Source organism: Ambystoma mexicanum, chromosome 5q, assembly GCF_040938575.1.
Source record: "Ambystoma mexicanum isolate Mex_15411 chromosome 5q, UKY_AmexF1_1, whole genome shotgun sequence".
NCBI classification, from domain to species: Eukaryota; Metazoa; Chordata; class Amphibia; order Caudata; family Ambystomatidae; genus Ambystoma; species Ambystoma mexicanum.
The window spans coordinates 1,131,804,621-1,131,826,796 of NC_090933.1; the positions used below are offsets into that span (position 1 = coordinate 1,131,804,621).

Consider the following 22,176-nt stretch of genomic DNA (forward strand, 5'->3'; position numbering starts at 1 on the left):
GCACAGAATGTAGCATGTGCGACTTGCAAAGTATCGTAAGGGCCGCGCCCCAGTAAATCATGACCAGTCCTTCTTCCCTTTCCACTATCCTCTTCCCACCACGCCCTTCTTAGGTATTGCTAAGTACTGACACGCATCCATCAAAGGCCTCCAAGACTTCAGCAGTTTACAATGTCAGTTCTCCACAAGACTTCATATTTACCGTTACGAAATCAGCCTGCACATGTGCTGTTATTGGAAAGCACGTCCTGTGGAAACTTCAGTGAAACATTGAATGAGTTATACATACACATTCTTCCACATAAGCGCCCTTCACCACAAAAGAAAGGTATAGACAGATTTTTTGCAGTATGTGCACAACTCTGTTATCAGTGGCTCTGCGCACGATATCTACCTCTAAGCGTCCACTACGTGTTTAAAAAGCATACTGATGTTCCTCCCATATCCTTCCATAAAGTAGCAATGTGTTTGTATGTGCGTGCAACATTTTCATTTACCCATAGCATACACCATATTAGCGAAGTAGGAACTCTGTTCTTTCCTTCCGACAATGCTACAAAAATTGTTCCCCACTAACCCACCTACTCCATAACTCGTAAAAAGAAGGCAGTAAAGCCACCACTAAATGTATTTTAGCAACCTACAGTCACTTTCCAAAAGGTCAGTCTCTGCACGGCTGTGGTGCTGTGTACACTGCACTGTTGCCACAGGCCCTTTTTAAATCTGCCAGCGTCCACTCTGCGCCCTCAGCAGCTCATCCGTAAGAAGAGTGCGCAACTTGTCCTTGGCCTGAACGCCAGGGATCCTATCTCTGCTAGACTAAAATGTCTGCAATACCTCACAGTGGCTGCGAACAATGAACTAAAAGCCCCGTGCATTATACAGAAGCCCTTCTGGTCCCTGGACCTCAATACCTTGCACTGTGACTTCCTAAATATCTGCTTGCTCCAGCTCTTCCCTCATCCGCCTCGTACTCCCTCAAGGTCAGTTGCTTTTACACGCAACCACAAGTTGGTAGATGTGTTTCTTCTGCTGCGGCCTCCCTGTGCAACATGCTCTCTGTCTCCCTGCACCTTGAGGAGAAGCATCGTAGGGTCTGAAAGCACCTGAAAATCTTTCAATGTGTTTCTTATTTTTCCGCTCCTTTCCCCTAATCACATCCTGGCTGAAAAGTATTGTGCATTGCTTTCCTACCCACCCTATAATCTGTGCCCCAGGCCACCTCCCTCCCTACATTTCCACCCCTCCACTGGCATTCTACAAACCCCCACACTTGGGGACTGTTTTCTATAACCCTAATAGTGCAGCCACCACTTCAGTTCTACACTTATCCTTGCACTTGCCAGCACCGACCGTAGTTGCATGTATTTCGATTTTGTATGGTTCCCATGTACTGCACTTTGCCCTCCCCCTTCCCATTCACTTGCGCACTCTCAATGTCAGCTATCCTAGAGGAATCAATGTCTCTGTTTGGCCTCTGCTCTGCCTCCCTTTCCTCGGGGCGTTTTCACACACTTATATGTAGGCGCGATACAACTGGCACAAAATACCATAGCACATCATATCATATAATACACACACTACACTCATAACAACATGATGCCTGCCACGTACCTTGTAAACTTCAGAATAAGGTCTTCCCACTGCAATACATGCACTACAAATGTCGGAAAAGTGAACCCACAAAAGCAGAATGGAATGTATATTAGCAATGTTAAGCAAGTGCGTGCAGTGCATACATACACACAGGATGCATGCCCCTTACCTTGCACACTTTCACCATAGCCTCCTACATTTATCGGTACCAACAAACCTTCTGTCACAATGTTTATGTACACACCACAGCTACCCACCACGTTGCCCAATGGCTTAGCCTCCACATGGCCACTGCTATAGGTGCCATCCCAAAATGAGCCCGGAAATGCCACATCTAATCCTCAAAGTGCAGTGAAATCTGTGGAATTACTGTGCTACAAACTGGAGGGGGAGGGGGTTCAGAGGGTGTTGGGGGTGTTTGAGCGGGGTGGGTTGGTCAGGGGGAGGAATGTGAAACAGGGGTGGGGATTGTGTCTTTAGGATTGCCTCTAAAAAAAGTATAATTTTTTTTTCTTTTCATCGACTTTGTTATGTATGTGCATTCATACAGTTTTATTTCCTTATTTTTCTCTCTTTTGCCCACTGTCTGTTTACTTCTGCTCCTCACATTTTTCTCACCTGAACATGATTGCTTATCTTCCATTTCTACAGAATTCTCTGCAAGGCTTCGTGCAGAGTGGCAAACACAACAGCATTGCCAATGGAGGTAAGAAAAATGCTATTTCCTTGAAACCACTGGAAATCTGGCTGGTTACTAATGCTTTCATAGTCCATGCAGAACATCCCAGCACTGCACATAAAGTCGCACATGCTTCTGTTTATCCAACATCTCCCGACCTCTTGCTGTGCAAAATTTACACTTTCATTCTCCCATTGTCCTCTTGGTGTCATCGAATGAGATAATCACCTTTGCAGTGGGAAACATCTGCATCACAGCAATCAACTTCTTTAAGTAAGCCAGCAAACGAGAGCACAACATGTGTGCCAAATGTAGTCCTCCAAAATGCATGACCACCACAACTACAGTACCAACAGAAGCCACATATTTGCAAAGGAGATCCATGCACCCGAAACCCCACTCATGAACTGTGCTCCAAAAAGCCTGCACTCCTTCCAACTGAAAGTCAGTATCGAAGCCTCTTTCCACAGCATACCTGTGAATATCGTGCACAAAGATATCACCCACTATAAGCACTCACCGTCTGTCCATCTCTGCCAACCTCACTGCAGAGAACTTTGGGTGAATATGTCACTGCCCCTTCCGGTCAACCGCACCCTCAAATCCTCATTGGAGAATCCCCACAGTTCCATTTACGAAGCCTCCATCCTCAGAATGCCATTATGTGGCACAAGCGCATTTCCAGCTACAGCTAGTGCCACACCCCGGAAAAACAGACACAATACTTCTTCCCTTTGCACTCAAACTTTCAAACACTAACTTAGTGCCGCCTATTGGCGAATATACAATTTCAGAAATGCCTGCACCAATCACATACTGAACCTCGGCATTGCACACTATAATTTCTGTACACAACTCCATATTTCCCGTTACACACTCTGAGAACACATTCCCTTTCCTTCCAAAGCCCCTCTGCCAAAAACGTTTCCTACAGGATGCATCCACAATGATCCTATGGCGCACCCAGCACACTTTTCGCCATGCACACAACAGTCCACCTTTGCCAACACCCAGCACAACACTATGAATACATGCATGCGACCATGTGGGCAGCTAACATTGTGCCTAAGATTAACATACGTAGCAGCACTGCAACCCAACTCCCTCACACCATAAAACACCCATTCACTAAACCAGGTCGCTATTAGCTGCATCCACAAACATCCCACAGCCTCCATCACCCCTACCCGCTGCCATTCACAAAATATTGTGTCACTACAAACCTAACCACAACATTTTCACATCATTGGCCCTACTCCAACACATCTTCACACAACATAGTATAGAACCCATAAAAACTAACCTTCAACCATACACTCTGCCATACTGCCAGTATGCACACGCTGCACCCAGTGCCCACACTGCGTGACTTTTGATTGCACCATCTCCAATCACACATCCGAAACTTTATCATTGCCTACCAGTGACCTCACCAGCGGAATCAAACATACACACCTGGCACTTCACTTCTGCTGCTCTATGGCGTCTGAAATATACTCCACAACCATTCTTTACAGGTCACCATCCTCTACCAGATACAAAGTCAAAATTGCATTAGGGGCGTGGGTTTCCTCAAGTGCTAGGCTCTTCAATGCATGGGGTACAGCCTTAGGCCATTCACCCAATAGCTAGGCCTTGAACAGAGGCACTGCAACGTAATGCCACCATGCATGTGACCATATAACCAACTACCCTTACCCACATACACACCACTACCACCAGCACTCTTACCCAACCTGTACACGCACCCACCAATCACATACTGAACCTCTGCATTGCTCCGAATCACAAAACCAGTTGTAATCCGGACAACCTACAAACATACCACAACCTCCACCACCCCTACCCACACCGATTCACAAAATATTGTGTCACTACCAACCTACCCGCAACTTTATCACCACATTGGCCCTACTTCAACAATTCAGCACACACCATAGTTACCAAGCACAGTGAAGGTGCACTTCTACCATATCCTCTTCCATACTAACCTGTATGCAAACCCAGCACCCAGTTCCCACACTGAATTACGTTTCACAGCACCATTGCTAAGTTCACATCAAAAACTTTACCATCTTATAACTGTTTACTCACCTGCAAAACCAAACATGCATGCATGACAGCTCACTTCTCCTACTCTATTGCGTCTGAAACATTCTGTACACTCACTATTTACAGGTCACCACCCGCTAACTGGTGCACAATCCAAAATGCAGTACTGCTGAGTGTGTCGGAAACTCCTAGCCTCTTGAGTGGACGTCTATGCCTTCAACACTCTCACTGTTACAGAATGGCACCATCCATTGCACCATGTCACCAACTTCGACTATCCACATACACAGCACTACCACCAGTACTCCTACCCAACCTATGCACCAGCATGTAACTATGCAGCAACAAATTGCACCACTTACCACAATGTAGAAAGAGAACACCCTCTCCTGCACCCCTCTTCACTTTCATTCACATACCATGGCCATCCCCACTTCCTTTCCCAAACTATTGTGTCATTGCCAAAGTACCCACAATCGGTTCACTACCTATGTCATGTGCACTTCATTCCCCTTCTAAAATTGCTATACCAGCACTCACCACGTAAAGAGGTCTACGCAAACAGGTTGCGGCACAAGCTATCGGGCCGTTACGACACCTGCCTCCAATCACCACACAAAGTAGTCACCTGTCTAGCTAACCGCGACTTGACGCACTAAGCGTGAAAACTGCAGGCACTCCTCCGTCTTCTTCCACCTACCTACCTATGCCACATGAACCCCTTCTCACTCCCCCACCCGTTCCTTTATTGCCACCAACGCATTCCGTACGGTACATTTTCCAGACCCTTCCCCTGCCGCACTGTCCTCTGATACACCATGGTGGCTTTCCCAAAAAATGTTGACGTATACCACGCTTCCCCGCAGCCAACCACCGGCCGCGTCCTAACTTCTATGACAGCACACCGTACCGCCAGCCAAAGACACTTCTGTCCGCGGAGCGAACAGGGAAATGGGTCCATGGAAGAGACCGAGATATCACTAATTTTTTGGGACGTCCATTTCATTTCTTTGCAATAAAAGTAGTGGTCCAATTTCCACCAAACATACAAAAGCACGCTTTCTGGCCCAATCCCCCGCTCCTGACGTAGATTTGGTGAAAATCCGTCCAGCCGTTCAGGTTGTAGCCATGCACAAAGTTTTTCCCCATTCAGTCTATGGAGAAAAAGGGGCCCCCCTATACCTTTGCCCCCCGCACAAAACCTCACCTAACTTGGCGAAAGAATTCAGAGCCGGCTGTATACTTTTTTTGCAGAGTTTGATGAGGATTCGTCCAGGGGGAGCGAAGTTATAAGCCGCTGAAAAAGTGCTCTTCCTATGAGTTTAGCTACTTAACGATAACTACACGCCTGCTTTCGCGGGCCGTGTAATAATCCTGTCATATTGAACCCTGCACCTGATCAGGCATCAGATCAGCTTCAAGCAGCTGCATATGCACCACTAGGTTGGCAGGGTCAATTTCAGAACCCAGATTTATCCTTCACTGAACCACCAGCATATTGTCAGTCCACTCCTGTACCTCACTGGAAGTCTCTAAATCACAATTGAGTGTCCCGTCAAGCTGAAGCTGCAGAATACCTGCTGAGACCGTTTCCTGGACTAGGTAATATAATACAACGCAATGCAATAGTCACTGTGCAGGTGCCATGGATTTCCAGTGATTTAGGTAGCATGTATTAATAGTTCCTGAAATCATTGAAGAACCTGTTAACTTTCAAGAAGAATTGCAAGTTATTATTATTAATTCTTCTCTTTTTCCGATCCGCCTTTCCTCCTGTCACATTCATTTTATTGAAACAAAGATTGATTGATATTTTATTTCTATCGCGCTCGTACACAAGTGACATGCAATTGCAAACTCCCCCTAGAGATACTCTTAATTAGTTTATACTCCATACCATCATAGAGATTGGCTCCAAGAAAGTAGAATGTGCTGAGATAAATGCATACAGGTAAAGTAAACGGAAACAAGAGACAATTATCTACCTAGTGGTTGGATGGGGGGTTCCTCATCAATTTGTCCAGCATATGGCACGGTCACTGAATCTGTAATGCATTTCCTGCTATTTTGCGAATGCTATTGTGCTTTAAGGAAAATGTATTTAATTCCATTGTTCAAGAGAGAGAATGTGTCAGAAGCAGCCAAGAAGTGGTTGCCTTATGTTGGTTCACTGCAGCAACTAATGATATTTCGTTTCTTAAATATATTTCCTTTTTTAGCAAAACAACCAGCAGCGACCTATGATGGTAATGGACAGATTACTCTAAGTGAAACGCAAAAAATGGTATTAAATGGAATGATAAAAACATCTCTCATTCAAACCATTTAGTTGTGACGACTGTTCCCGGTTTCATTATGCAATGTAGTGATAACATCAATGAGTCCAACATAATTGAGCTATTTTCTATAATGATGAGGAAAATAGGAACGAACACCAGCTCAATAAGGTTCTATACCATTTCAATGGAGCAAGCTTATAAAGATTTAAGCTCCAGACAATATTGTGACAAGGCTATATCAGGTGCAAAATACTACAATAAGTTTAGACCCATCGCATAGTAAGTCAAATGTTAAAGCTACCGAAATTCGGTCATGTAGAGATGTGTACCAAATATGGTTGCATAATTATAAAAAAGATCAGGAATGGTGGAAGACAATCGCAAATCAGGTAAGTAAAAAGAACAACATGGCCATATGGGAAAACTTACGGAGTGCAAAGAAACGGGAACTAACGATAAATTGTATTTACGAGAGTCAGTGCATTGCCCATATTAAGTCCACTCTAGGATCTCGAGTTGAATGTGAGCAGCCATTTCTGCTACCAACCTGGAGTTGTGATCACAGTGTATTAGACATTGTGATAATAATAGACCAACTTAATAAGTTGAGGGCTGCAGGGCCTGATGGAGTGTGTAACACTCTTTTGAAACCTTCACCAGAATTATGGGCACATGCACTTCATGTATTATTTAAAGAAATATGATGCAAAGGAAGGATACCAGAAACATGGCATTTGAGCCACTTGTTGGTTGTATATAAAAAAGGTGCATGGAACAATCCGGCCAACTTCCGCACAATAGTTGGTAGATGCCTCATCGAAAATATATGCCAGGGTTTTGTTGGAAGAGTTGAATCTATGGGTTAAAGATAAGAATATCCTACCAGCAAACCAGATAGGTTTTCGACCTAGGGCAAACACCATGCAAATTTGCTTGTTCTGACAACGGCTATCGAGTACTCCTGGAGGCAACGTGAATGCAATGTTTATTGTGCCTTCATAGACTTCAGTGCGGCATTTGATAACGTACTCAGAAATAGGTTGTGGAAAAAATTAAGTGCTTGGGATATTCCGAGGGGTTTGTTGAAAATTAGATGTTTTACGCAGATACAATGGTCCGCATCCGTTTGGATGGCGGGGGAACACTTTCTGTTCCCATAGATACGTATCGAGGGGTTAAGCAGGGTTGCATCATGGCAGCAACCCTGTTTAACCTGTACTTGGCTGATAAGTATGAGCACTTTATGAACTTGGTAATAAGCCCAGTAAAAGTGGGAACGGCTAAAATAAGCTGGTTAGCTTATGCAGATGATTTGCTTTTGGTTGATCTTACAGCTAGTGGCCTTCAAAACCTGCTAAATGCTCTATCAGAATACGCCAACCTGAATGGTTTAAAAGTAAACATTCAAAAAAGCAAAACTATGGTGTTTGGCGTAAAGAAGGTAACAAAACAATACGTATGGCAAATTGAAAATACAACATTAGAACAGGTAAAGGGGTATTCATATCTGGGTGTTACGATGGACGAAAAGATGAAGTGGGATTATCATTGGAATGTAACAAAAGAGAAATACAGGAAGTCGGTAAATGCATTAAGCACATTTATTGGGGAAAATGTTGGCATATCTACTTATGCTATTCTGATGTTCTATTCTACTAAAATTCTGCCACTTATGCTATATGGTTGTGAGATTTGGCCCCATAACTACTTAGATGTTCTCAAAAGATTTGAGGCGGAGTTGCTTAAGAAACTCTTTAGACTGCCTAAGAATGTATCTATTGAGCACATCCATCTTGAATTTGAACTGAGAGACATTGTATTAAATGTACAAGGAAAATGGTTATGTGCTTAGAAAATGTGAAGTTGCTAGACAACGATACAGTTATTGTGACCTATATTCAAGCATATCTAAAATTGGATAGGTATGCTAATATTGGAATAATAGGGAAAATCCTTAAACAACATAGCAAATGGACTTCTGGGTATGATAGATCTCTAAATAACGAATCACAAAATAAGTTGAAATTCTGGCTTAAAAAGAAAATCATGAGTACAGCCATGAGTCCCATATAGTCGAATTATCAACTAAGAAATGTAGTGGGTTTTATTGTCACTATTGGTTGGCACGACCGACCAAGCCTCAGTATATTACAGCTTATCCTAATGCATACATATTTAGAAATGATCTATTAATGAAATTCAGCGTTTGTGACACCTTGGAAGTAATAGGTGGAAGGCAAGAGAGATCAGGCACTGACAAATGCTGTCGCTTATGTGGGTGTAATGTGATGGAGACCTTGGAACACCTGCTTGTAAACTGTGAAAGTTTAATTAAGATGCGTACAATGTTTGTAAAATATTATGATAATGCAGTCGATTGTGGCGAAAGTTTTGATATATGGCTAACTTTTATGAAAGGTGATGACGGTAATTTTATGTGTCTTATGGTGAAATTTTATCTGAATATACAGATGATTTCTTAAGTTTTAGGGTAATATAGAAAGTTTGAAATATATTTTAGTGTTCGCGCCTGATCTTAAATGTGTAGGTATGCGTGATTAATAGTCAATGAGTAATCAAAATTGTATGGCAATTGCCAATTGATTTTACTGATCCTTTTATATGGAATTTTAACTTTGTTAATTTGTATGTTTGTAATTTTATGTTGTATATACAAAGCCGCTGGCTATAAGTATATTATTAATAAATAGATAAAATATATTTACTGCGCTTGGCTACGTAGAATGACAGTATCCAACATCTGATTGTATTTCTAGTGTGCTGTGTTCTTTCGTGTCATTGTATGTGAATCATCCTAAATGTTGTTTTATCTCTTATGTGATCATGTAATGAACTGTGTATGCTGATGGTAATATTTGCCGAATAAAGCATTGTTTGACTGACTGACAATTATCTCGAGAGACGTAAGTGATGTTTTGGTTAGTTTTCAGGGATCTTCAATGCATTAAAAACTGCAGAATAAGCTGCAGTTTTCACGTTCAGAATGGGGCTGCAATCCCAGATTGCAGAAGGAATTAAAGGGATTGATCATTGGCTAGGAATACACGATCTTGAATGAGGTAATGTTAGCGTTGCAGCATTTTCATGAAAAGGCACAGAGACAGTAAGAAACCCATGAGAATAATGTAATGGGATTATAAATCCAGCAACTGCAAGGAAAGGTGGAACTCTGAGCATAACCCAACTTCCGTGGAAGAGACGTCCATGTTAATATGAGACAAGGAGGAGCTCAGTAGCATCAGATTTCAAATGTGTACAAGGATCAGAGCAATTATTGTAAAGAATTTCCAAACTGAAACTCTGTATACCACAATTAACCAGTTCAGCAGTCAGCTGAACCAATGGTGCTCCCTCCTTTTTTCAGTTATTGTCTGCTATGTTTGATGCAGAGTTGAACTGCCAGAGGGCCAGTACTATTCTTGTACTAATGATTCTGCTTTATCTGTCTGCTCCTCATGTAAACGCTGCTGTTAGCAGGAATAATGTTTCTTGTTTGGTTGATACAGGGGATCACCCTCAACTTTGAGAGACTCAGAATGTTATTATGTTCCCTATTTATTTTTTAAAAACGTTATTATTATTTTTATACACAAATCAAATCAAACATACAACAAAAAAACAGATACCAGCACAGTGCCACCTTATTACCATCAATTCCACAGTGTCAATGATACATAATACTCCCATCTATGTTCCCACTTCTAGGGTCACAACATCCCGCCCCAACCCATTGTCTCGGAGAAACCCACGCCACCTAAATATCTTATAAATCATTTCCTGGCTGAATATCCTTGTACATGTTCCATGTGTCCTTTGCTACTCTTAATGCACACTCTCTCTCTCTCCTGAGGCCCTAGGGTCCTTCATGGCAACACGTTAGAGGTATCTAGTTCCCTCAGGTATATTTTCAAATGTTTTTGGGCCTGCTTCTAGCCAGCCGAGATGCTGCATATGTTGTTTCCAATTCTTCGCAGTATAACATAAATCCAAACATTGTTTACATTTTGGGGTCGGAATCTTCCTCTAAGCTCTCACTATCAATGAGCATGCCACCAGTGACACCATCCCCAGCAGTGTACCTCTAAGAAATCCCTCTCCTTCGAAGACAGCTAGCAACCATGCCATAGGTGTGTCCCGCACTTGTCCATCCATTATCTTCGACATAGCCTATGCAATCTGACCCTTAGATTCTTCATGTCTTTGCTCTGCCATGCCATGTGCAAGAAGTCTGCATTCTGTTGATGACACCTGATGCACTCAGAGGCCCTTTTGGGATAAAACATATGTAGCTGCACCGAGGTGTAATATTTGGCGTAAATATTTAAATTGGGTCAAGCTGTATTGGTTATTCATAGATATCATCCCTGTCTGTGTACATGCCATTGACCACTGCCTATCTGTCATCGTAATTCCCAGAGGTCCCAGAGGGCAACCCCACTTTTCCCTGGCTCTATCTTCTGCGTCCACCCTTAACTGCTTAATCATCCTGTAAAGAGAAGACACTAATTTAGAGTTCCTAGGTGGACCAGTGATATACTGCTCAATCATTGTAGGTATTGGTTCCCCAGGGAACCAAGGCCAGGCCGTCTGGATCTTCTGCCTTAGCCTGTAATATAAGAGTATAGTGATCACATGACATGGTCCCAATTTCTTCAGCTGTTTTATCATTAGAAACCTGACTTCCTGGAAGAAATCTTGCATTATGTTAATGCCCAACCTCTCAAGTGCACTCTAAATAGCTTTTCTTTTTTCACATTTACTCCACACGCCCCATAGAGAACTCAGAGGAGTACAGCCGATCTTCCTCTATAATCTTTGCCATTTTATCCCATGCCAAGCATGTGACTTCTACCGGTTGTTCGTTTCAGGTAGTCTGACGGATGCCCCATAGGATTGCCCTGAGTTTGTCCGGGTGGGCCTCAGCCTTTTCTATCCCCACATGCATCAGTTCAACCAAGGGAGCCCACAGCCATACTGCATATTGAATCTGTGTTGCTAGATAATAAATATACATATCAGGGAACTCCAATCCTCCCCTTTCATACAGCTAGTTAGAATGTCATACGCAATCTTGGGTTGCTACCCCGTCCATGCTAATTTAATCATTAGACTTCTAACTCTTGCCTAGAACTGCATAGGCGGTACCTCCAGCACATTATTAAAAATATATAGAAGTTTGGGAACAAGTAGCATCTAGACTTCTAACTCTTGCCTAGAACTGCATAGGCGGTACCTGCAGCACATTATTAAAAATATATAGAAGTTTGGGAACCAGTAGCATCTAGACTTCTAACTCTTGCCTAGAACTGCATAGGTGATACCTTCAGCACATTATTAAAAATATATAGAAGTTTGGGAACCAGTAGCATCTAGACTTCTAACTCTTGCCTAGAACTGCATAGGCGGTACCTCCAGCACATTCTTAAAAATATATAGAAGTTTGGGAACCAGTAGCATCTTGGCCAACGAGAGACGGGCCGTCTGTGAAATAGGAAGACATTGACCTGAGTTCTGTTTGCTCCAATGTCTTTACATAATTTTCAGAATAGAGAATTGAGATATCCGTAGCTCCCAACACACCCAAATATCTAATTCCCTGTGGGCATCATCTAAAGCCCACCATTATATCCCCCTGTGCAACAGCAGACATCAAGAGTAGTAGCTCAGGCATATCCCAGTTAAGTGTCAAGCCCAGGTGCTTCCTGAATCCCTGTACATCCCGTACAGGAGGAGGCAAGTTGTTCTTGGGGTCCTTAACATAGAGCAGCATATTGTCTGCATATAGAGAGACAATATTCACTGAGAGTATAACTTTATTCCCCTTTGTCCATGCCGTTCCCTGTTCTCACAGGCCAGCGACTCTATGTCCAGGGAAAATAGAAGGGGTGATAGGGGCAGCCTTGTCTTGTACCCCACGTTGGGCTTATAGGGAAAGAGTAAAGTAGTTGTATCCATTGTATATAGGTGTTGTCTACTTACCCTGACCTAAGCAAGACTTTAACCAAAAAAGGCCATTCAACTGAATCAAATGCCTTCTTTACATCAAGAGAGACTACTATAGCTGGTACTGACGTGTTAATATAATGTATGAGTGTGAATAGTCTCCGTAAATTATTCTGGATTGATCTACCTGGAATAAACCCGCCTTGATCTGGGAGGACTAACGCTGGCATATGCGGTTGTGGTCAATTCGCTAGCAATCGAGCTGGTATTTTATTATCTGTATTTGCCAGCGAAAGCAGTCTGTATGAAGCACAATTCGTCCGATCTTTCTGGGGTTTTAGTAAGACAGTCACAATTGCGGATCCTGTAGATTCTGGAAGCACGCCCCTATCCAAAGCTGACTCATACATACAAAAGTTTGGGACAAGCTTGTTTGAAAATTCCTTACACAACTCAGCTGTTAGGCCATTCGGCCCTGGGGCTTTATTATTCAGTAAGAACATGATCACTTTCTTTATCTCTTCTGCTGTTAGTGGGGTGTCTAATAGTATAGCCTGCTCAGGATCAAGCCACCCAGGGCAACCTGGTCCAAAAGTGAACTTATATCAGTTATGTCTGCCATAGACAGAGATGTAAAAAGGGATCCATAGTAGTCCCGGAATATCTTGTTGATGTCCTCATCATCTCTTACTATCTTGCTGGTCTTTGACCGAGCCTCAGTAATATTCACTGGTTCCCGTTCTTTATTGCTGGCCCAAGCCAGAGTTCTTCTCGGGTGGTCTGCCTCTCCATACATTGCCACCATCACCAGCCCACCTATATATTTAACCTCTCTATCAGCTAAATCTGACAATTCCCTCCTCGCCTCATGGAGACCTTGTGCTATCTCCTCCTCGTCATCTCCTATTTGTCTGTTCTCCAATGTCTTAATTTCATATTTCAGAATTTTGGGGCTAGTCTGCAGAGCTTTCACAACCCCTCCTTCCCTAGACATACAACTTCCCCTGATGCAGACTTTAAATGTCTCCCACACCACCCCTGGGTTTTGTTTGAAATTGTCAATATCCTGTACCGTATATTCCCAAATGATTGGGTCCACTATTGCCCCATTTTTAAACCTCCACGGTGGAAGTCTAGATCGTGGGACCCTCCCGCTATATGTAACAACAACTTGGTAGGTGATCAGATAATGTTCTTGGAAGTATATTCATACCCTCCACATGCCAAAGTATACCATGATTTAATGTATCCTGGATGTAGAGTCATATATCCTCGAATAATATGAATATTCCCTCCCCAGTGGGTGTTTAAATCTCCACACATCTACCAGCCTGTGATATTCGCCTTTGGGCGCCTCACTTGGGCCATGCTAGCCCTATCCATATCAAGAGCGAGAGAGAAATTAAAATCCCATGCTCATAGTATCTCATACCCTTCACAGTTAAGCAGATGTCTACCACATTCCCGAAAGAAATCGGGCGATCCCATATTTGGTCCATGTATATTTAGAAGTGCTACTCTTGTTCCACACTATAAGGAGGTAGTGACCTTCCCTGTCTGTCACCAGATCATGCAATTTAAATCCCAAACTGGCATGGATATATATGGCCACCCCTCTAGTGTTCGATGAGAATGAAGCACCATATCTATGTGCTCCCATCCCTGTGCCCTAGGCAATATGTCAGATTGTCCCAGGTGTGTCTCCTGTAATATGAGTAGCAGTACTTGATGTCTTTTCGCAAATTTGATAATCTGTCAAAATATTTTATTATTTGTGAACCCCCTGATATTCCATGTCATTAATGTAACACTATCCATCAAAAGTCTCTGCATAAGCAGATATTTGACATCTTTTTCCCACCTTCCTGCTAACTCTGTGCTCTGTGCAGAATTGTTCAACATCCACATTCCCATCCCTCCCACCAGACAATGCATCATACCAACTATGTTTCTCTCCCCGTAAACTAAACTGTTAACCCCTCAAACTGTGCTTGCTACTCAGCAGAGCTGTGCTTACAAATTGCTGCTCCTTAAATTGGCTATGGCTAAACTTTGTGTACTTCCTATACGTTTTCCTGTCCCTTGTTTCACCTTCCACTTCTTAAACCTTTCAAATATAGCATATGCCATCCGACTCCCCTTCTTACACCCCTAAGGAGATGCTACTATCTCCACTGGGAATAGAGATAAACCATCATGTAACCCCTTTCTTCTAGTCATTCCATCTCTTTCAGAGGGGAAAGAGATTGTTGTGAATGCGGGGGATCAATCACTTCTCTGGCATATTTCTCTGCTGATTGATTGATTGATTGAGTGATAGTTTATTTATATAGCGCCTATACACACAAGTGTTTCAATGTGCTTCAAGGGAAGGGAGGGAGCAAAGGAAAATACAATGACATTCTTACAAGGCCTTGAGACATAAGAATGTGAAATTAGTTAACTATCGTATTAGGCCTGACGACATTTCAGATAGTGCAAGAGCTTTGACAATGATAAGGAGGGGAGACAGGGAGGGGGAAGTGCGAGATGAGACCGACAACGAAGGAGAGCAACATAACAAGCGACTATCGTACTAGGCCTGATGACATTTCTGGTAGTGCTGGAGATTGACAAAAGGTCAGGGAGAAGGTGGGGGGGGGGGGAGGAAGACGATAAGCGACTATCGTACTAGGCCTGACAACATTTCTGGTAGTGCTGGAGATCAACAAAAGGTGACGTAGGGGGGGGGGACTTAACAAGCGACTATCGTACTAGGCCTGACAACAATTCTGGTAGTGCTGGAGATTGACAAATGGTGAGGGAGAGCGGTGGAGGGTGAGGAACAAACAAGCGACACACAGACTAGGTCTCACAACAAGTGCTGCCCTCGGGTCAGTGAAGAAGACCGTTTTTCCATCATGTACCACCCTTAATTTCGCTGGATATAGCATGACAACCCTTTCTTTTGCAGTACATTCTTAGTCTCCTGAAATGTTTTCGGCATTTCCTAAACTTGCTGTCTGAAATTTGGAAAAATCCATATGGCAGCTGATCCGTATGTTAATTCCCCCTTCTCTCTGGTAGCCTTTAACAGGATATCCCAGTCTCGGTAGCAGAAAATGATACTGGATGAGCAGTATACTGGATGACCAGGATTATTGCGAGAGCCAAATCTGCCATTTTTAGTTTCACCACTGACCAGGAAAAGAATGTTATATTATAGATATTCCCAGTCCAGAGCACTCTCTGGATGTGGCCATCTTAACAGCTTGTGCAACATCATCCTGTGTTCCCTGTTTAGACTAGGTGGTAAATGCTGAGGTTGACAGATAACTCATTCAGTTACAGAAATAAGAGGTAGAAATAAAATAAAAGAATTATACGTGCAATGTGACTACCTGAGTTTAGCTGATACTCCTTATGTTTTTGCTTTACTGGATGGCGTATTGTTACCCTCTGCACTGTTAACAGTGAAGTGTAAGGGGCATGATTCGGGTCAGTAGTGTTGATAATTCAGAAAAAAAAAAGGTTTTGCACCCAATGCTCTCCTATGGAAGACAGGGGAGACAGTAATGTGATATGATATGATGTGGCATTTATAATGCGCCTGTACACAAGTGTTTCTAGGTGCGACAAGACAGGGAGGACAAGATAACGATTTTACTAGGCCTCGTGTAATTCAGATTGCGCAAGTGCGGGGAAGAGGGAAGGGGAGAAGTGCCAGGGGGAGTGGAAGGCGCAAGTGCAGATAACTCACAAGTGCAGCCAGATGGTGGCTCATAAGTGCAGAGAGAAGGTACTGTAGGGTTTCAGATACAGACCCTTAAATCCTGGGGAGTCCGGGGGCAGTGCAAGGGCAACTGGAAATGCAGCAGCCTGGGCCCGAGTTCAGAGGGTGACCAGGTGACCAGTGTGCAGAGCAGTCAGATACATCAACAGGGGAGAGGAAGAGAGAAAGCAGAAGTGAAAAGGAAGGTCTTGAGTTGCTTCCAGAACCGGAGGTGGTTCTGCTCAAATTTGAGAGAGGCAGGGAGGCTGTTCCAGATGGAGGCCACAGCCGAGGAGATAGATCTATCCCCAACTCTCTGCTTGGAGAAGCGTCTGACCCTCAAAGTTGGAAGTGGATGAGTGGAGAGCGAGCTCGAGAAGGAAGATGTTTTGGAAGAGAAAGTTGGAGGTAGAATGGTTCCAGGCCCCAGAAAGTCTTGCAGTCCATGCAAAGGGTCTTGAGGTTGATCCTTGCAGCTACCGGGAGCCAGTGAAGAGATTTCAGAGCTGGAGAGCTACGATCCCTGAGCTCGAGGCAAAGGACAAGTCTCGCAGTCCTGCTCTGGATAAGTTGTAAAGGTCGAAGAGTAGAGGCAGGAAGATTTAGAAAGAGGCTGATGCAATAGTCCAGCCTAGAGAGGACCAGAGCTCTGGAGACAGTGAGCTCCTGGGGAAAGTGAGAAAAGGAAGAATAGCTCTGAGGAGGTGCAGCTGACAGTTTGACTTCTTAGAGATGTCAGAGATGTGAGGAGAGAAGGAGAGGGTGGAGTTGAAGATGACACCAAGGTTCTTAGCCTCACAGGAAGGAGCAGCAAGAGGGTCCAGAGTGGGCAGCCAGAGAGAGAAAGAGCAAAGGAGGGAGCGGGTGTCCCAATGAGGAGGATCTCAGTCTTACTGGCATTAAGCAGATATGACTGGTGGCACACCATTCCGGATTTGGGGTCAGACAATCTGGTATGAGATAAGAAGCAGAGGTGGCTGAGGGGAGTCTGAAAGAGAGCTGAGTATCATCTGCATACCATATTGAAAATTGGAGCAGAAAGTAGCGATGTGGTGGGCAAGAGGTGCCAGGTAGTGGTTGAAGAGCCAGGGAGAGAGGCTAGACCCCTGGGGAACACCACAAGTAGAGAGAGAGAAACAAGAGAGGAAAGAACCCATTTGCACCTGAGAGTGTCGGTTGGTGAGAAAGGAGGTCAACTAGGCTAGGGCCTGATCAGTAATACCAAGGTTGCCACGGAGACGACTGAGCAGGATGGCATAGTTGACCTAGGATTACCTACTTACCCCCCTGACTCTTATTTTCCCAGGCAATATGATGGATCATCTGGGGGTCACTGGGGACACAATCCTCCATCCTTTGTTTGGGTTAGAGGTGTCCAAGGGTTGCAGGTTTATGAAGTTATTCCGGTTGGGTGCAATTTCAAGATGCAAGCCCAAATGATGAAGAGTCCAGACTTTTTGCAATGCAGACCTCTTCAGGACACTTCACGGGATGGATGAAGACAAGTTCCAGCGACGGTCACACTTTGCAGGCGACAACAGGCATTCTTCCAGTCATGGTTACAGAAGCAGCTCCCGGACAGGTTCCCTTGAAGCTAGAAAGCTGCAACTCCAGGAGAAGGCGATTTATGGCACACGCTGGGTACCACCAAAGTTCTGGGCTTGAATGTGGAACAGCAACGTCTCTGGTGAGGCAGTCCACAAAAGAGTTGGTTATTCCACTGGGCAGTCCAGTGACACTTCCGAAGGCTCTTGGGGCATGCAACCTCAGGAAGCCAGCAAGGCTAGTTGGTCCCACTAGTCCAAGGGTCAAAGCACGGATGAAGCTCTTCTACGATTTTGCAGAGGAGAGGGCTTCACCAGGCCAATCACTGGCGGGGATGCTGGTCCAATGCAGAAGTCATTTTTGGGTTGTCAGTGGGCTGGTCTTTGTCGTACGATTCTTGGATCCAATGTAGATCTGACAAATGATTGCAGGAGTTCTCTTATCCAGATTCGGAACTGGAAGCAAGTCCAAGCCTACTAATGGTAAGGATTTGCACCATTCAGTGGTTGTGTAATCAGGGACAACTACCGGTTTCACATCCATCCCAGCACGAGACTTTCTGGCACCAAGGATGTAGACTGGGACTAGACAGTCCCAAACCGCTTCCTCTGGCATGCATACACAAAAAGGCTCACCAAACCCCAAAGGCAGCAGCTTTCCCGGGCAAGTGCATGCACTGACATGTGATTTCCTGACTGTGAGGGCAGGAAGACGGCCATACTAAAATACGGTAAAAAAACAAGCAAACATCTTGTGGCACAGCCATTTTAGGGCACTAGCCACATTTAGTAGTCAGATGCGGTAAACATGAATGTGCACAATATAAATAAAGTTAAAATGGGTAAAGATGTAACTGCTTCCACTAGCTTGTCTTTAAGCACATTCAAAAGTAACCAAAAATCCCAAAGATAAAAAGTTAGGGAGTTACAAAGTATCCCCATTGCATTGTACTGTAAGGTGCTGTATGCAATTGATAAAAATACAGGAATTCAAATTTCTCAGTACTGACAGTTTGAAGGCTTTACTTCCATTCAAAAAGTCAGAACAGGATAAGAAAAACGAAGCAAAAAGAATGCGGTCCCATAGAAAACTAATGGGGGAAATATACAAAAACAAAATCTTTCCTAACAGTACTGTCTTTTATTTATTTGTTCATATTTTTAAAGCGCACGCTCAGCCCGTGGGCATCATGGCGCTGTTACATATAAGCATTTGGCTGGTTACAGAAGGAAGGTTGTTAAAGTTTACAGGCATATTGAATTACGGTATCATGTTTTAGATATATACGTTTACAAGGCATTAGATTTACAGTATCATGATTCAGTTACAAACTTAGCAGTGCAGACATCATGGCGTTTAAAATATGTGTTGTTCATGTCGGAAGGGAGGGTAGGAGGTGATTATGTGAAGAGCATGGTTTTTAGGGATTTCCGAAAGGAAAATAGTGAAGGTTCCGCTCTGAGAAAGTTAGGGAGGTTGTTCCAGAGCTTAGGTGCTATGTGTGGGAAGCCAATGCCTCCAGCTTTAGCTCTTCTTATGGTGGGAACTCGGAGTTGGTTGTCATGGGGGTTCTTATAGGCCGAAGGGAGGATTTCCTGGTGATGGTTTCTGCTAGGTAGGAGGGAGCGGTATGATTGATACATTTGTGTGTGAGGGAGAGTACTTTGAAGTTAATTCTTTCTTTAACTGGGAGCCAGTGAGCATTTCTTCTGGCCTGCGACACATGGTCGAATTTGTGGATGTGCAGGGCAGCGCGGAGCGCATTGTTTTGCACTGTTTGGAGCTTATTTAGATTTTTAGTTGAAGTGCCAGCTAAGAGGGCGTTGCAATAGTCTAGCCTGGCTCCTATGGTGGCTCTAGCGATGGAGAGGCAGTTGGGAGTGGTAAAATAGGGTTTTATGGCGAAGATGAGATTGGTGGTCAGTGCGGAGGAGGAGGAGATGGCGTTGACCTGTCTTGTCATGGAGAGAGTAGCGTCTAAGTATACTCCTAGGGTCTTCACAGCAGTGGAGACAGGTATGTTGGTGTTGTCGATGGTTATGTGTGAGTAGTCTTGGCTGAGCTTGGAAAGGATTTTGCTGGGGGCCAGGATGATGATCTCTGTTTTGTCTCCGTTAAGGCAGAGGCCGTTGATCGCCATCCATGCTTGGATCGTGGAGTAAATGTTAAGGAGGGCTTCTGTGTCTTGGGCATAGTCTCCAGTGAGGGGGAGGAGGACTTGTGTGTCATCGGCATAGTTAGTGTAAGCTATGCCGAGGGAGTCCAGTAGGTCGAAGAGGGGTTTAGTGAAGAGGTTGTATAGAGTCGGTGCAGTGCATGACCCTTGTGGGACTCCACAACTTATGGTGGTCGGAGGAGCATTGGCCTGGTCAGAATACACCTTCATGGCTCGGCCTTCTAGAAAGGAGGTGATCCAAGAGGTTGCTTTAAGGGAGAAGTGGGCTGCATTAAAAAGGTGAGATGTGAGGATGTCATGGTCCACTAAGTCAAATGCTGCGCAGAGGTCGAGTAGCAGGAGGAGAGCAGGTTTGCCTGTGTCCATTATTTTGGTGATTTGATTTTTTAAATCTAGTAGGGCAGTTTCGGTCCCATGGTCTTTGCGAAAGCCCGATTGTCTTCTGCCTAGGATAGAATGGGTCTCTATGTATTGCTGAATTTGGTTGTGGGCTGCTTTATCAAGGATTTTGAGGAGGAAGGGGACGGTGGTGATGGGGCGATAGTTGCTGGGGGAGGTGGGATCTAAGGAGGGTTTTTTTAAGAGTGGGCAAACCCAAGCTTCTTTCAGGCAATGAGGTACAGTTCCTGAGGAGAAGGAGGCATTGATGAAGGCTGTGATGATGGGGGTGAGGGCTTCTGAGCTCTCTTTGATGATAGTGGGAGGGCATATGTCTCCCTTGCAAGTGGAAGGTTTGATGTTTTTGAGTAGAGCGGCAGTTTCTAGTTCTGTAACTTCTCTGAAGGCAAAGAGGGGTATTTGCGGGTGAGGGTTGTGAGGGGGGAGAGAGGGAGGCGAGGCAGAGGTATTGAGTGCTTTACTTACATTGGGATGCAATTTTGTCTTGAAGTGTTTTGACTTTATTTAGGAGGTCTGTCTGGATGCCTGTGGACCAAGCTTCATCCTTGATGATTTCGTCTGGGCTGGACTCGGGAGTGGTGAGTTCTTTGAAAATAGAGAATATTTCTCTGGTTTTGGAACTGGATTTGGTTATTCTTTGATTGTATGATTCAGATTTAGCTTTGAAGATGGCATTTTTGTAGGTCCGTGAGATTTCTTTGAACTCGTTGAGAGAGGATTGGTTGGACGTAGACTGGCAGTTGGATAAGGCTTTGCGTTTCAAGGTGCGCAAGACAGATAGTTCTTCTGAGAACCAAGAGTTGGAGTGCATGGATTTCTTTCCTTTTTTGTCTTCCAGCGGGGCAACAGAGTCAATGGCTTGGGTGAGGACTTTGTTGTAGATGTTAGCAAGAGAGGTGGGATCTTGGATAAAGGGATGCTTGAGTTCAGGGATATCAAGAAGAGGAGCGAGATTGGTCGCTGTGAGCTTTTTGGAGCTTCTGACTTTGGCGGGGGGTGCATAAGTAAGGATTTTACGGGTGGGTGTGGTGGGGATAGAGAATTGGATGAGACGGTGATCTGTCCAGGCGAGGGCTGAGATGGAGGTGATGGATGATGAACAGTTATGATCTGCTACCCAGTCGATGGACCGGCCTTTGCAGTGAGTAGGTTTGGTGATTTTGTGGATGAACCCCATGTTGGAAAGATTGTTGGCCAGGTGTGTGGCAGATTTGTCCTTGGGGACATCTAAGCCAAGGTTAAGGTCACCAAGTAGAATGGTTTTGGTGGAGCTTTTCAGGTTGTTGCTAATGATTTGGAGGAGATGCTTTTGGACGTCCGGAGGAGAGCCTGGTGGTCTGTATGTGACTAAGAGGTTGATGGTGCAATTAGGGGAGAGAGCTAGTTTGGCGTAGAGAAGATCAGCGTTGTTGTCCCAATGTTGGTTACACTGCCTAATGGCAAGTTAGTTTCTATAGATGAGGGCAACGCCCCCACCTTTAGAGGTTTTACAGTCCTGCCTAAGGATGATGTAATCCTGTGGGAGGGCAAGGTGTAGGGATGGGTTGGATGCCTCATGGAGCCAAGTTTCGGATACTGCTCCAGTACGGATACTGTCCAGTATGGCTGTCTAGTTGCGCATTTGTCACGCCTTTGTTTTCTTGTCAGACTGGCCCGTTCAGTGACTTTGCCTTCCACACATTCAATAACAAAAGGTCAATTTTTTGAATATGTTGATAGATTTTATGGAGTTGCC

The 22,176-nt window shown here is 44.2% G+C and overlaps 1 protein-coding gene across 1 annotated transcript in view; it reads right to left on the reverse strand.

The window, feature by feature from the left end:
* OC90 (otoconin 90) overlaps positions 1-22,176 on the reverse strand; it is an 885,360-nt gene that overhangs the window by 221,501 nt on the left and 641,683 nt on the right. The window lies entirely within an intron of this gene.